The following is a 15754-nucleotide window of genomic DNA, read 5'->3' on the forward strand; positions in this document are numbered from 1 at the left end:
ATTCTAGATACTAGTCCTTTGTCTGAGGAGGAGCTAGCAAAACTTTTTCCCATTCTGTAGGCTGTCTCTTCACTGTGTTAGTGGTGTCCTTTGCTATGAAGAAGTTTTTTCATTGGAAGTAATGCCATTTGATTCTTGATATAATTTCTTGTCCAACCAGGCCTTTGTTCCGGAAGTCTTTACTTATATCTATGTCTTCAAGAGTTTTTACCAAAAAAAAAAAAAAAAAAAAAAAAGAGTGTTGCCTATTTTGTATTCTAGCAGATTAAGTGTTTCTGTCCTAATGTTTAGATCTAATGCTTAGATTATTTTGATTTTAGTTTAGTGCATGGTCAGAGATGTGAATCTATGTTCAACCTTTGGCATGAGGATAGCTAGTTTTCCCAGCATCATTTGTTAAAGACCCTATCTTTCCTCTAGTGAAGGAATTTGGCCTTTTCAAAAATAACAGCTGAGTGTGCCTGGAGTCGTTTCTATATCTTCTATTCTGTTTTATTGATCGATCAGTCTAGTTTTTTGGTTGTTGTTGTTTGGGTTGCTTTTGTTTGTTTGTTTTTGCCAATACCATTCTATTTTTATCACCATAGCTTTGTAGTATAACTTGAAGTCCAGCATTGTGTGATGTCCTTTTATTTACCTTGTTCCACAGAATTTCTTTTACTATTCTGGGTCTTTTCTAGATACATATTAATTCTAGGATTGCTTTTTCTAGGATTCTGTAAGAAATATTTTTGGTACTTTGATTGGGATTGCATTAAATCTATGTAACAGTTTTGGAAATATAGCCATATTTGACTATATCTGTTTGGCCTATCCAGGAATAGGTGGCATCTTTTCATTTTCTGATGTCCTCTTAAATTTCTTTATTCAGAATACTACAGTTTTCACTGTAGCGGTCTTTTGCTTCCATAGTGTTTCATTTTTCTTGATGCTATAGTGAAGGATATTGTTTTCCTAATTTCCCTCTCAGTGAGTTTGTTATTAGAGTCCAGAAACACTATTAATTTTTGAATGTTGACTTTGTATCCTGCTACACTGCTGAATTTGGATATTAGTTCTAAGAGTCTTTTGATGGAGTTTTGGAAGTCTTTGATGTACAGGGTCATGTCACCAGCAAATAATAATAATCTAACTTCTTCCTTTTCATTTCTTTCTCTTATCTTATTCCTCTGGCTAGTGTTTTGAGGACTGTATCAAACAGAAGTGGTGATAGGGGACATCCTTGTCTTGTTCCTGATTTTAGAAGAAAAGCTTTCAGCTTCTCTCCATTTAGTGTGATGTTGGTAGTTGTTTTGGCATAGATGGATTTTATCAGTTTGAGGTAAAGACCTTTTATTCCTATTTTCTTCAGTTTTTTTTTTTATTACTATGAATAGATGTTGTACTTGTCAAATGCTTTTTCTGCATCTATTGAGAAGATCATGTGATTTTTGTCATGAATCCTACTTGGCCATGACTTATGAACTTTTTGATGATTTAGTGCATTCTGTTTGCCAGTATCTTACTGAGGATTTTTAAAATCTGTGTTCATTAAAGAGGTTGACTTACAATTGTCTTTTTTTGATTAGGTCTTTTTTTTTGCAATTGTCTCTTTTTGATTCTTGTTTTGTAATCAGAATAATACTTGCTTCCAGGAATGACTTTGGGAGTATTGCTTCTCTTTCAGATTCACTGAAGGATTTGAGGAGTACTGGCATTAGATCTTTAAAGTTCTTGAACAATTCCGCAATGAATCCATCGTGACCTTGGCTTTTCTTATTTGGGAGGTGTTTTTTAAAATTACTTCTTCAATTTCAGTGACTGTTATTGGCTTATTTAGGATTTTATATCTTCTTGGTTCAGCTTTTGTAGTTCATACATATCTAGGAATTTTTCCATTTCCTCTGAATTTTCTGTTTTATTAGAGTACAAGTTCTCAAAGTAGTTGCTGATAATCTGCTGGGTTTCAACAGATTTCATTGTGATTTCACCTTTTCATTTCTAATTTTATGAACTTGGGTCTTTTTTCTTTAGTTTGGTAATATTAACTAAGGGGTTGTCTATTTTGATTAATTTTTCAAAGAACTCTTTGATTCATTGGTTCTTTGTATTGCTTTTTTAGTCTCAATTTCATTAATTTCAGCTTTGATCTTTATAATTGCATTCTCCACATTGCCTTTGGGTTTGAATTGTTCTTGTTTTTCTAGGATCTTGAGGTGCATCGTTAGGTTATTTGAGAATGTTCTGTTTTTCTGATATGGGAATTCCCTGCCATGAACTTCCCTTTTGAAATGCTTTCATTAATAAGAAAATGAAGACAAGCTATCAACTAGGAGAAACGTTTTCAATTGCCTACCCAACAAAAGACTTGCATCCAAAATATTTAGAATGACTAAACTATTTTGTATTCTGACTGTATCCATGGTTTCATGAATCTGTACAGATGTCAGAATAATTGGAACTGCATAAATGTAAACTAATTTCATTTTAGTCTAGCTTAAAATTATATTTTTTAAAAAGGAAAAGTATATTATTAAAAACTGTAGAGATAGTTTTCCAAAATAGTTGGAAAAACCTTTGGATGGATTCCAAAGATTATAGAACAAACTTATTTTCTATGTCAATGTCAATAGCTTCTCCTTGGTGTTACTTTGCCCACATCCTTCCTTCTATGTGTGTGTATATGAGTGTGAGTGTGTGAGGGTGAGTGTGAGTGTGTGTGTTGACAGTGTGTTGTTGTAGTCAGTAGGGATATTTACTTGGATCTCAAACTTGGAAACACTTAGAATTATGGCTGCATTCTTTTACCTTCTAGTTTGAGAGAATCTCAAGAGTCTTACATATAACCATGGATATAAATTGAAATCTATCTCTGGAGCTAAATGAATGGATATAAGAGTCAAGGGCTTCTCCAAATCTGAAAGCCACTTCTCTTTAGGAGAATCCTGGGAGCATGTTCCAACATGTCCTGATGGACTTCAGTTTGATCCTTCTTTAATCTATCTTCCCCATCTATTACTGCTTCTCAAAACTCATCCTACACATTGACACATCCTCAAGTTCTACAATCCCTTGCAATACATCCATAAATTCCCAGCTCTCCTCATGGTTGTATATAATTTATTTTGATATAGTTTTATACTTGGGTGTAGCCTGTTAGTGTCCAGACTTGCTTATTTTCCCCACCAGATTGCTCAAATTACTATGAATTAGTTATGTATGAACCTCAGATTGTAATGTTTATAGAGCAGTCATTAATTTACTGATTCCTTTTTGCATGCCCACACACTAATAACTAGACAAAGAAGAATATTAAATCTAATATATACAAAATTTGACAAAGGTTTATTTAAGAATAGGTCAGCTCTTTGAATTTGACCATACCAATATCCTCACCTGTTTCTGTTCATGTCTAGAAGAGAGTCAAAGATGGCCAGGGGCCAGAAGAAAAAGAAATATCTAACTTTCTTCCTAGGGGTAAGACTTAAGCTATACAAAGGGAAAGTTTCAGGAGCACATTGCCATTTTTCTGGAAGCAAGCATTTTAGGTAGAATGAACAGAAAATACACAAGCAGAGTTAGGATGGGAGCTGGTAAACCAAGAAGAAAGAAACCAGTCTGACCAGAGCAGAATGAACACTCTGGATAAGTTGCAAGGCATGATGAAAGAGAGCTAAAGGGGACAAGTTTATGTTTCCTTCTAGGCTCCTGTAAACATGCTGGCTTTTGTTAGAAGTGAGTTGGAGGGTCACTAGAGGACTTGATAATGGTACCATGACTGTGCCTTTGAGTATAAATAGATCACAGTTGGGCAAGGTGTAGTAGAGAGACACATTCGGAGAGGATAGAAAGAATTCAGGAGAGGTAAGACAATGGTTTTAATGAGATTTCAATGACAATTATGTTGAAAAGTGGTTTGACTGTATATTCTAAAGCTATTTTCTGGGTATAGGAGAAATAGAGGCTTCAGAAATAATTTGGCCTGAGAAAACAGAAAGTTTGCATTGGCCTTAAACAGATGAAGCAGGCCCTGGGGAAAGCATGTTCAGTGGCATTAGTTTTAGAAATACTAGGTTTGGTATTTCTGTTAATCATCCAAGTGAAGGTGATCAGTAGGCAATTGTGTCCGTAAGTCGAATTCTACAAAATTTGGGATGTGTCAGACTGGAGATCAGGTTAAAACCTTAAATTTGGAAAGGATTCAGATCAAATGTCAAAACTGTGGTCAGCCCCTCCCTTTACCTTTTTTAATGTTATAATAAGAATATTTTTAAGTGAAACTTTGTTATTTATATACATTAGCTATATTGCATATTTGATATATATTTATAGTCTATATATATTATATTACATATTTTATATTTATATTTCTGAGTGAGGACAATTCCTCTTCACTCAGAAAAATAAGGACAAAAAATGGTCAGCACAGGTGAATACACCTGTGAGAGAATGAGTCTAGAAGACCAGAGGTCTGAGACTTATCAATCAATATTTCCTGCTGCCCAGAGTGTTAAATATGTAAAGAAATTAACAAAGAAAATTGAAAAGAAGCTGCAAGTAACACTGAAAGAGAATAAAGTGAGAGAAGTGTCCAAGAAACTAAGTGAATAGTTTCAGAAGAGTTGATAAAATATGGTAGATACTGCTGGTATTTGAAGTAAGATTCAAGTTAACTGAAAAGAGAAGTTTTGGTGAATTGATGGGCCACAAAATTGATCACATGGATTCAAGGGAGGAAGAGAGTAGATTATTTGGATACATATCATATAGAAATTGTTTAAAGAATAAATATTATAAAGGAGAATGAAACTGGAAGGAGTTATAGGGTCAAAGGAGAGTCTTTGGTGTTATTTAAGCTGAGAAGTGTACTTCTAAGCTAATGAATATGATCCAATAAAACATAAATGGTGATTATTTAAGAATTCTGAAACAGCTATGCCCTTGAGTACTATTCCATATTTGGGATTAGCCTTAGATAGGATCATGAATTTCATCTTAACTGAAATGAAAATGGGCTCCGTAAGGCACAAGCAGCTTCTGGGGATTTGTTTCTGGTTATTTCGTTTTTGCCAGTGAAATGGAATTCTAGGCTACTAACTGGGAATAGAGGCAGGATAGGAGATCTTGAAGAGAGAGAAGTTGTCAAATAGTTATGTAAGAGAAGATGAAAGGGAATTGATTCGTGCTAGAATTTCTAGGTATTCTTAAATGTCTGTGTGAAGTTAGAGTTGGACCAGCTAAAGGGAGAATACACAGGGTGATTTTATATATTTCTCTAAGCAAATTTACTCTCACTACACAGCCAAGGCTTAGGCAGAGAGCTGGACTTCTGTCAGATAAGTACAAAAAAGTGAGAGGTGGGGGGTTGATGGTATTTTCAAGAGTGTTTTACTAAATCTACAAACCCAATAGGGGCACAAATTGGTAGACGCTATATTACCGTCCAAAGGCACCAGCAGTGTTAGCGTTATGCACGGAAGCACACATACCTGCATCTGTAGGTGAGAGGTTAACTGGGTGAACAATCATTTTTATTCATGTGGTTTTCACCTCTCAGAGAATATCTAGTGGACACTTTTTGGGAGTAAAATAGGTTCCAAACAGATGGGGAATTGAGGTCAGAGAGAAGTGCCTTGCCCAAGGCCCCAGACAGTGACTGAGCTGGGATCAGAGCTATGCATCCTTTGACATGAACCTTGCTATGCCTGCCTTGCTCACTGTATCAGCCTGTACCTCCAGTTATAATTTAATTACATGTGTTAGTTTTAGTTCGGGCTTGGAACAACTGTTATCTAACTTGTAATTTCCTTTGTACCCATTAGTGAAAAGGTCAAAAGTTTTGACTATAATCAAAACCCACCTTTAATAAATGGCAGACTTCTTTTTTTTTTTTTACTTTCTTCAGTTTCAAAAGCTGAAGGATACGAAACTACTAAACCCTCTGTTTATGCAACACAGATTACAAATGACAGAGAAATGAGAAAGTTTTGGAAACTAAATTGTAGAGGCAAATGTAAGGTAATTAAATAACTTATTTTAGGGTTAGTGTTTATTTTTTTCTCAAAATGTGGATCATTTAAGGAAAGACAAATTTAGAAAATATCTTTTATCAAAACACTAAGTGGAAATTTAATTTTAAAAGGAAAAGATTGCTTTGTTTTTCACAATGGAGGCTAAACTCTGAAGAATTACTTTGCTGTATATGTGTTGTGTTGATTATATATGCATTTTCTCCTAATAATACAAAGGGTAGCATTTTTTTTTGCACTTTTCTGATAGTAAACCATTTAGACATAAATTATTTTGTTTGGAACTATTATAGCTCAGTTAATAAAATGCAGAGGATGTGCTCTTTGCTAATGTGTTGACTGTTTACAATGTTAGTGTCTGAACTTTCTCATTAATGTTCACATGGCATTTTGAGGAGTGAATTGCAAGTAAAGATTGTTTTAGAAGTGTTGCCCTCCATCTCCATACTAGCCACGCAATTGCAAATTCCACAAGCTTCTGAAATACAACAAATGTTAAAATTGATGTTTTTTATTCTTCAGTGAAAAAGCACTCTGAATAGTTCTGTCTGTCTCCTAGGGTGTCTAAGTAAGATATCTGGAATTCACCCTATGCCCCATAGATCCAATAAGAACAAAGACTCTGGAGCCAGGTAGATATGTATTCAAATTTTGCCTCTGCATTTAATTAAGCCTGCTGTAACCTGCTATTTTGCTCTTTAAACACCATTTTATCACTTTTAAAATGGAAAAAAAATAGTGCCAAAGCCAATTATTATGAAAATTAAATAAGATAATGCACTTAATAATTAGTGAGCATTCTCCACCTTTGTGTGGTTACCCCAATTAGGAAGATGCAACAGACAAACATGTCGAATCAGCAAGCCAATTAAAAAACATGTTCCTATCATATAACAAATGACAAAATGGGAGTGAAAGCAGATGATGTGGCAGAGATTGGAGAAATAAATGGACAAGAAAGGAAGATCTTTGCAAAGTAGTTGAAAATAAAAATCCAGCAATGTAAAAATTTGAAGGGAAAGAATATCAATCCAAGGGAAAAGATCCATTATTTCAAAAGTGGCAATAGTAGTCTTAAAATGCAATGAAAAACAATATATAGGCTAATACAGTCAGAAAGAAATGATGAAGGAGCAGAAGTGTACAGAAAATGTTGGAGAGATTGGGGAGAAAACATAATATAAACATCGAAACAAAATGAAGGATGTCAATGTAACTCTTAATGATAAAACCAAAGGAGGTTTGAATAGAGGTGTGTTCTTGTGGATTTTTCTTTTGAAGAAATGTTACTTGCTCAGGACAGTCTCAACATTCTATTTAAGCTGTAAACCTGTTCCTGATTTAGTTTTCTAGATACTTCATATCATTACATGTAATATTTTATATCTGCCTTGTTTATTATGTATCTTAACCCAATAAAATATAAAAATGCATAAAAGAAAGGACATATTCTGGTTTGTTCCATGTTGTATCTTAGTTGCTGAGAGCATTTACAGCAAAAACAACACTGAGCTGAGAATTATTGCATAAATGCTAAGAAATAAAGATTTAGGAATACAAAAGTTTGGTGGTATAAATATTAATATGGCCATGAGAAATTCAATGGACATGTAACATAGATAGTTCATTGTAAATATTAAGTATAATGCAGGGATGGAAATTAGAACTTTATTTTCAGAGATCAGGAGTCCAAGCAAGTTTTAAGTTGATGCTCTACTCACAGCACCACAGATTGCAATGAAAATTTTTTCAAGACCAGGTTTTCAGCAGATCAACTTCGGAAGTATTCACTTCCATCCTACCTGCATCCCCCATGCAAGGATGTGACAAAATCCATTCTTTTGTAGATCTGGATTCCTGACAGTTTTCTTTGAAATTATCACAGGAAAAAAGAAATTACTGTGAAACAAGAGGTAAATTTTCTGCAATCACATCATTATAATCAGGTGCAGCCCACATTGTTTGTCATATTCAATTGGTTAGAAGAAATCACAGGCTCTGCTTACACTGTGGGGAAGGCATCATGGGATGTCAGAATCCATGAGGCAGGGGTCAGAAGGGCCATCTTGTAACTGAGAGGTTAAAATGGATCTTTAATAGTTAAAATTTTTAAAAAAGATAAAGCTATTTTCTCCAGGCTGAGAATGAAAACTAAAAGGTATAATAACTAATGTGAAATAGGAACAAAAGGGGCAAAGGGGAAGGGGAAGTGGGAGGGGTAGGGAAAAGGAAAAAATGGAATGGAATTAATATGAGAAAATGAAAAAATGGAAACAAAGACTTTGTAAATAGGGAGGGATGGAAGGGTTGAAGGGAGGGCAGGGGAAGGGGGAAAAATAAGAACCAAGAGAGATTATGTAAAGGTTCAAATTTCCAATGATGAATGTCATTATATTGTATACCTAAAATGTACCAATAAAATAAAAATTTTTTTAAAAAGAGAAAACTATCACCACCATCACCACCACCAACCAACCCAGCCCTGGAACCAAGGAAGATTTAACATCCCATCCCCTTGGCCATTCTGTTGAGCCAAGACCTGGATAAATCTATTATATATATACTGGCTTTTGCTTTACCATCTATAAAGTGGAATATATTCATGCATGTGCTTGAGAGCCCAGATTCTGGCCTTGTAGCAACAATCTCAGTGTCTGTCATAAGACTGTAAAGAAGAACAACAGGCCTCCTTAACACGTGCCAGTCCATGGGTCTGATCTGCAGCACTACAAAAATAATAAAGATAGAAAAAGAAAGAAAGAAAGAAAGAAAGAAAGAAAGAAAGAAAAAGATGTGAACAGGAACAAAAACTTAAGAGAAATACTAGTAATATAATAGACATAAATTCAATTACATCACTGGACCAGGTTCTTTGATAGAAGCTAATATATGTTACCTTCAGAGTACTGAGAATGGGAGGTTACCTTTTATCCTGGGCTTGGTATGCAGCAGTGCAACTGAGAAACTTTCTGTTTTGGGAAGGTGGCTTCTAAATATAATCTAGAATTTAACCTGCGTTTCCTTCAGGAGTCTATTGGTTTGAATGTGGAAATATGTATCTTTAATTTCACTAACATGTAACTGAAACTTAGCATTTCTATCAACTATGAATGAAAGCAATCAACCTCATTAATAATGAGAGACATATCTTTTTGGCCAGTAAACATCATGCATTTTATTTTCATGGTATATATATGAAAATGTCATTTACCTCATCATTGATTCAAAATTATGGTAGTAACTAGGTGTGCTATAAGATCTTGATACTTAATATGTTTTAAAATTGTGTGTATTTATTTTAAGCATTACTTTAAACATTTTAAATAATTTGTTTCCTTTGTGACCCTACATATCAAGGTTTTAAAAACTATTATTCTGAGATGGGGTAAATAAGCTTCACTAGACTTACACACACACACACACACACACACACACACACACACACAGAGTTAAGAACATCTGATCTAAAGGAATAAGTCAAGCAAGGAATGATGAAGGGAGAGGTGGTCTGGGTTGGGTAGGAGAACTGAACAGGCAAAGGCAGATGGGTGTGAAGGACAAGAGTATGCAGCCATGTTTGATCAGCTTAGAAATGACATTTCATGCTGCATACACTGTGTTTCTTCCATAGTTACTTGAGAAAAAAATTTCTATTCTTATCAGTCTAATCAGCAGGTGTTTTGGTTCAGGAGCATGAAATAACTTTGAAGCATGAAAGCATATGATGAAAAAAAAGCTTCTCACATTTTACCCTTTGTGCCCCTTTACATGAAAAAGTTGTGCTCATATTTTTAAATGTGAATAGTTTATAGATAATTACTCATAATATCCACAGTTGAAGAAAGAAGCCACTAAAGAGTCTATGGATTAAACTTAATTCAATTAGTAAACGTGAGAGTTTCCATGACTACTGGCATCTAAAAGAAAGTGAAAAATGCTGAGAAACACTGCATTTTTTTTTTCTAAATTCATAGCCTTATTGTCTTCAAGTGTAGTTCTACTTAGAACTGTAACATAAAAACTAAAGGCAAAACTACTCTGAATGTTGAACTAGTGGGAAGGCAGGGACTCTGCTTGGCTATTTCCTGTCTACCTCACCCATTATGGTGGCCCAGGAGTGCCCTAACCTCAATTGAAGACTCCACATCCTACAACATTTAGATATTTGAAGGGATTCAGTCTTTTCCAAGAGACTTTTCTTTCCCCCGGTACCTGGATGGAACTCAAGACCTTGCACTTGCAAGGCAGGCGGGGCTAAATCCCTGGCCCCCTCCAGGAGATTTTTTACTTTAATCTGGATCTTAGATACAGTAACCTCAACTCTGTGTTTTGCTAAATACTACTTCATTTTGTATTATATATTCATATATTGAAATTATGTTAGTTGTTCAATATCATTGTGATTTCTACTCATCTTTAGACAGTAGGGCGACACTATTCAGAAGAGTGGGGAGGTAAAAACCCCTTTCTGTTCCCTCCTACTATTTATTTTCCCAAAGCTTACTGGCTTATAAGCTCTGAAAGAGATCTTTGAAGCTACTTGTTAAGCATATATTTAATTTCATCAATAAAATTTTACTTAGTCTATTAGCATGTGCTTTACCATAGCACAGGTCGTTCCCAATTTTCTTGCTTTTGATTTTTGAACAATTATATTTTTTGTATATTAGAGATTGATACCTGCAAATTCACCTCTATAGACTGAATTTCTGCTTTGCTATAATGGAGCACAAACGATTTCAAAATATTCCATGGTGTTATTAGCTTTCGGTCAACAGTTCTAACTTGGAAATGTTATGAGAATATATCTGATTATGCAATTTTAATGCTGCTTTTATTGTACTTTTATTATTTTCTAAAGGTGGTTGAGGACATGAAGCATTCTAATTGCGTTAAAATTAAACTCAGAAATTGTCTAGCACTGTTGGAATGGCAGCTATTATTATTCTGAATGGGCTGGGTCCTAACAGACAATAATCTTTGGCACTCTAGGATCAGTTCTCAGAGGAAAAGCACAGATGAGTTGTACGAAATGGTAGGATTAAATTATAAAACATATTTAATCAGCAATGTATTCTTTCTTATTCCTTCCTCAAAAGTATAGTCTATTTGACAAGTTTTGGTTTTTGACTCTTGTGTAGATTCTTGGTCCCTGCAGCCTGTGTATGCTGGCCCTATGCACTGACAGTGCTTGAAGCTCTGTAACTCAGAGCTAATTGCTTATGACTCCTGCGTCCTTCTCCTCATTCAGGAAATAGCTCACAGATGAGTTGGTCTCTAAACTCCCTTCTGGAACTGCCATTAGAAGATCTAGCATTTACTGGTTTGAGAGAAGACACAGTTGGGGCCTGCTTTCCATCATCATCTAAGCTTGGAAGTTAACCTACACCTCCTACCAGCTGTCTGTGACATCTCATACACCATATTTTAGCGTATTGATTGGATGATAACCTTTTCAAAACAAGCACCGAGTGGGATGCTATTTTATATCACAAGTTGCCTTTACTTTGATGCTTTCAAAGCCATGTATTCTCTTTAGATAAAGCATAAACTTATTTTATTATATCTGAGAAATTCTGACATAAAAGTAAAAGGATTCCAGAACAAAATCTATAAGCATCAACTTTCCTTCAATACATTGCCTTAGAATTAAATGTCAGCTGGTAATTTAGTCCCAGATCTGTTCATGACTTTACCGTAATGGAAAGTAAGTTCAGATAATCTTTTCCAACTAGTAAATTGATCTCATATATTACATCTAAATAGTTCAAATCGGTGCACTATTAGTAAACTGGCCATGAAAGTCCCCAGTCTGTGTAGTATTAATTAAGATAAGCTTGAGATTTGTTCGCATAATAATGAAGTAATAGTTTGTCTCATTTAATCTTGACAAGTGATATGTGACACTTCAATAATAGCTGATGTGACCTTAAAGGGGAATGATGGCATTGCTCATCTGAAGTGACAGATTACTTCATGTTCTCCTGCAGTGGACCTTAATTCTTTCTCTCTTTTTCATTATTTTATTAGGCTGCTGGTGCAGTAATGAAGCTTCAGTGAACTGCTATCTGGAATTGTAAACTTAGGCAAATTAGTCCCAGAGTTCCCTTGAGGAGACATTCCATTGTAACAGTAAACAACAGCACTGTTACGATAGAGACATGAGGGAGAAAAGCTTCCGCTTCCGCACAGGTTTTTAAAATGCAGAAATTCTTCAGAGATGTATGGGACATTTTTAACTACAAAATGCAGTCTTTTCAGGATATTGTATTAGCTCCCAACACCTCACTTTTCACAACAACCATCTATGTGGCTGCTGTCTTGTAAAAAGCACAGTTTGGGTATCTGAAGAAAACAGAGATGAACCAGCGTACAGTGTATCATCCAAGCTGCAAACTGTTAATAATCTACTAAAGGAAAGACAACAAACAGATAAACCACTGTAATAGAATATAATAAGCACAATTGCCTTAGAAAAAAATACAGAAGAATGGGCCGGGGATTTAGCTCAGTGGTTCCCCCGCCTGCCTCGCAAGCGTAAGCTCTGGAGTTCGATCTCTGGTTCCAAACAAACAAACAAACAAACAAAAAATACAGAAGAATGGAAGTGAGTTCTCCCGATTAGAAGCCCAAGGAAGGCCATTTCCAGGCTCACGCTCAAAAGCTGGAGAATTCAGAAATGTTCCAATTAACATATTAGATGTGATCAAAACATACAGTGAATGCTTAAATAACAAAATATTCCAATAATAGACACTGACATTATTCCCTCTTAGAACACGTACCTCTTTATTCTTGCCACTTTCTAGAGGAGTTCTGGAAGTCCCTTTTGTGTTTCTTTTATGAGGTATGAGAGAAAATGCAGTGGCTGCTCCTGCTGCATGCCATCCAATGGAAAAACAGGCTCATGAAAACATTGTGATGTGTCCTCATTCACCCTGTTCACATGATCTAGCACTTTGCAACTTCTGGCTCTTCCCTAGTCAAAATGACCGTGAAGGGTAAAGGCTTTGAAAAGATTCAGAACATTGAGTCAAGCACAACAGCACAACTAAAGACACTCAGGAGAGAAGACTTCCAGAATTGCTTAAGAAAGTGGCAATGAAGATGGGATAAGTATGCTTCAGGCAAGGGAGAGTATTTTGAGGAGGATCAATGGCAATGTGTCTTTTACTGTAAAAGAAATTTAAAATTTAAACAGTCATCCTTATTTATCTATTGCACTTTTTATACCTTACTTCCTCTATATCCCCCTCAACCTTTTGGATCTTGTATTACTCTGTATATGAAGAGAAAGAAAATGATGACTATAAATATATAGATGGATGGCATAGAGTCAATAAAGGTGGGGTACCAGCAAGATACAGGAGGTCTAGCTTCCATTATATGGCCAATGAGAAGACACTACTAAGGCAACTTGCAGAAGGAAACCTTAGTGAATAACAGGGAAGGTATAGGATATGCGTAGGCTTCTCTAATCTGTGCATGGGAGATGTGAGGATACAGGGAAGAGCTAGAATCTCTTCTGCTTGGGAAGTTTAGATACCTCTGGAAAGTCAGATTAATTTTATGCTTTATACCTTATCTGAGTTTGTTAGATTTTTTGACTTCTTTTAGTTTCTGAGAGTTTCATACAGTCCCTCTAATGTCAAAAAAATTTTTTGAGGGATTTATTTGGGGTTCAAAAACAGTATATTGTCAATTTCCCACTCTGTCAGGTTGGGAAGTCCCTGCTTTGGAAGTCAAAGCCCAGGGCTTGCTCATCTTTGGACTCCCTGCGTACATACACTCCATCTCTCCTGCACAGGGTCTGAATAATTGAAAGTCTTCAATAAAGTGTTAAAGAAATGATTGCTTGGACTGACCTGTTCCAACTGTTTGCCATTTGGCCTGCTAGCCACTGTTAAACGCATTTCTGCAAAAAGCACGACTCATTTATATAACGTATCAGCTCCCCCTTGTGACTATCCTGCAGGCAATTTGACAGGAAATAAAGACACCTTTAAAAAAAATGTGATTCTATGCCTTTTGTAGAGTGTTTAGGAGAAAACTGTTTCTCAAGGATAATCACACGTCATGCAAAGAAAACTCAAGCCAATGAAATTAGTGAGACTGGGACCCTTTATGCTATGATTCTAATGACACATTGTTATCACTTGATTCATTTCAAAAAGGCCCCACACACCTCCCAGTGGAGTGAATGCCCCTCCAAACTGCAGAAACAAGTGTACAATGCACGTCAGTTTAGGGCAGGTGAGCTTAAATAAATATTAACTTAAGAATGCTAGGACTTGCCATTTATTTTCCAATGCCATGATTTTCCATAGGTCATCAAGACCAGCCAAAGGAACTTACTCCAAACACTGAAAATAAAATTACAATAATGGAGATCCAGTTCCAATTTTCATGTGTTCTTGTTTTCTCATCATTGGACTATATCTTTTAAGTCATCTGTATTATCTTAATGTGTTAATCCACTTTACTTTGTGCAGTAACACTGGCTAATTTTTCAGTTTGTGAATTGTTTGCTGATGCCAATCTCACGTGACTCACACTGTATTTCACCTGAGGCAGAAGCAATTGTTCTCCTTCAGCAAGGCAGAGGTCATGGTGATGGAAACCTCAGAGAAGTTTATTCTCAACATTGAAATGGTAAGAGTGAACTCAAGTCCTAGCAGTAAGCCCAGGTCTGACACTAGAACTAGCTTTTCTTGTTTGCACAAATGTTTCTTGAAGGATTTAAGGGACCACCTGTTAACCATTTGCACCAAGTTTTAGAGAATGAGAACCTGTGTCCACTGATGCCTCAACTCATCTACTTTCTGCATATGTTTCTTTTAGGATTCACTTGTTTATCTCTGTTATTTTGTGTCTGAAAGAATCCTTAAGTTTAATGGTATCATTAAATATTCATCCAGAGAGCAACATAAAAAATATTTAGTGAACTCCTACTATGTACCACACACTGAACACATAATGTGGAGAGAGATGAATAAGACATAGCGGTTGACAGCCTAGCTTGTGTGGAAGTCAGCTGTCAGACTGCTTAGTCCTACTGCAGGACTTGGACATGCAGGAGGTATTCAAATTGAGATTAATGATTCAATTCCTTTCAGAACAGTTAGTCTCTTGAAAGAGAGTATAAGGAATAAAAGGAAACAACTTGGATTCATAAGCCAGTCACAAGTTCAAGGTAGAAGACCTCAGGTAGTTGTGGTATGGCAGTTAGGGAAGCTCATGCTGAAAGACGACAAGCTACAGATCTTACCCAAGCCATCTCACTGTGGATCCAACTGGCCGGTCCCCTGGCTCAGCCCCCACTGACTCCCTTTAAAAGATCTCACCCTGTGTGCAGGTGAGGGAATTTGTAACAGAGAATGATCAAAAGCAAAATGGGTTATCGAGGGAAGGCAATTACACAGGGAGATCATTAATTGGAAGGCTTATCTCTTCAATGCACTTGGAATGTGTAAACTGCAGTGTTGTGAATTGAATTTCACGCACTCCTATTGTTTGAGAAGAGCTGGCTGTGTGTGGGAGGTGCTGAGTGATTTGCCAAAGTGTGGTAAGAACACCAGCAATCAAAAAACCACTGGGCTCTGAAAAGCTGGGAATTGAGTGAAGGTGTAAAAACTTGAAGGCTAGAGGGAATTGGGACTTCTCACTGAAATGGAGCTTGAAGCGGAGGAAGCACAATCAGTAAGTAATAAAGAGGAGGGAAGCCAACAGCAGGACAGAGGGGATTG

The 15754-nt window shown here is 36.0% G+C and overlaps 1 long non-coding RNA gene across 4 annotated transcripts in view; it reads right to left on the reverse strand.

Annotated features, from left to right (window-relative positions):
* Positions 1-13074, reverse strand: part of LOC110349684 (uncharacterized) — a 149519-nt gene extending 136445 nt beyond the window's left edge. Inside the window, exon 1 of one of the 4 annotated variants that reach the window (XR_015441293.1) lies at positions 12794-13068. This is a non-coding gene — a long non-coding RNA (uncharacterized LOC110349684). Of the gene's footprint in view, positions 1-12793 lie in introns of all 4 variants that reach the window. The other 3 variants (XR_002395844.2, XR_015441292.1, XR_002395845.2) reach the window with 3 other exon arrangements.
* Between the last annotated feature and the right edge of the window lie 2680 nt (positions 13075-15754).

The sequence above is a fragment of the Heterocephalus glaber genome, unplaced genomic scaffold (genome assembly GCF_053883595.1).
Source record: "Heterocephalus glaber isolate CG9 unplaced genomic scaffold, H.glaber_assembly_v1.0 deba00001509, whole genome shotgun sequence".
Lineage (NCBI taxonomy): Eukaryota > Metazoa > Chordata > Mammalia > Rodentia > Bathyergidae > Heterocephalus > Heterocephalus glaber.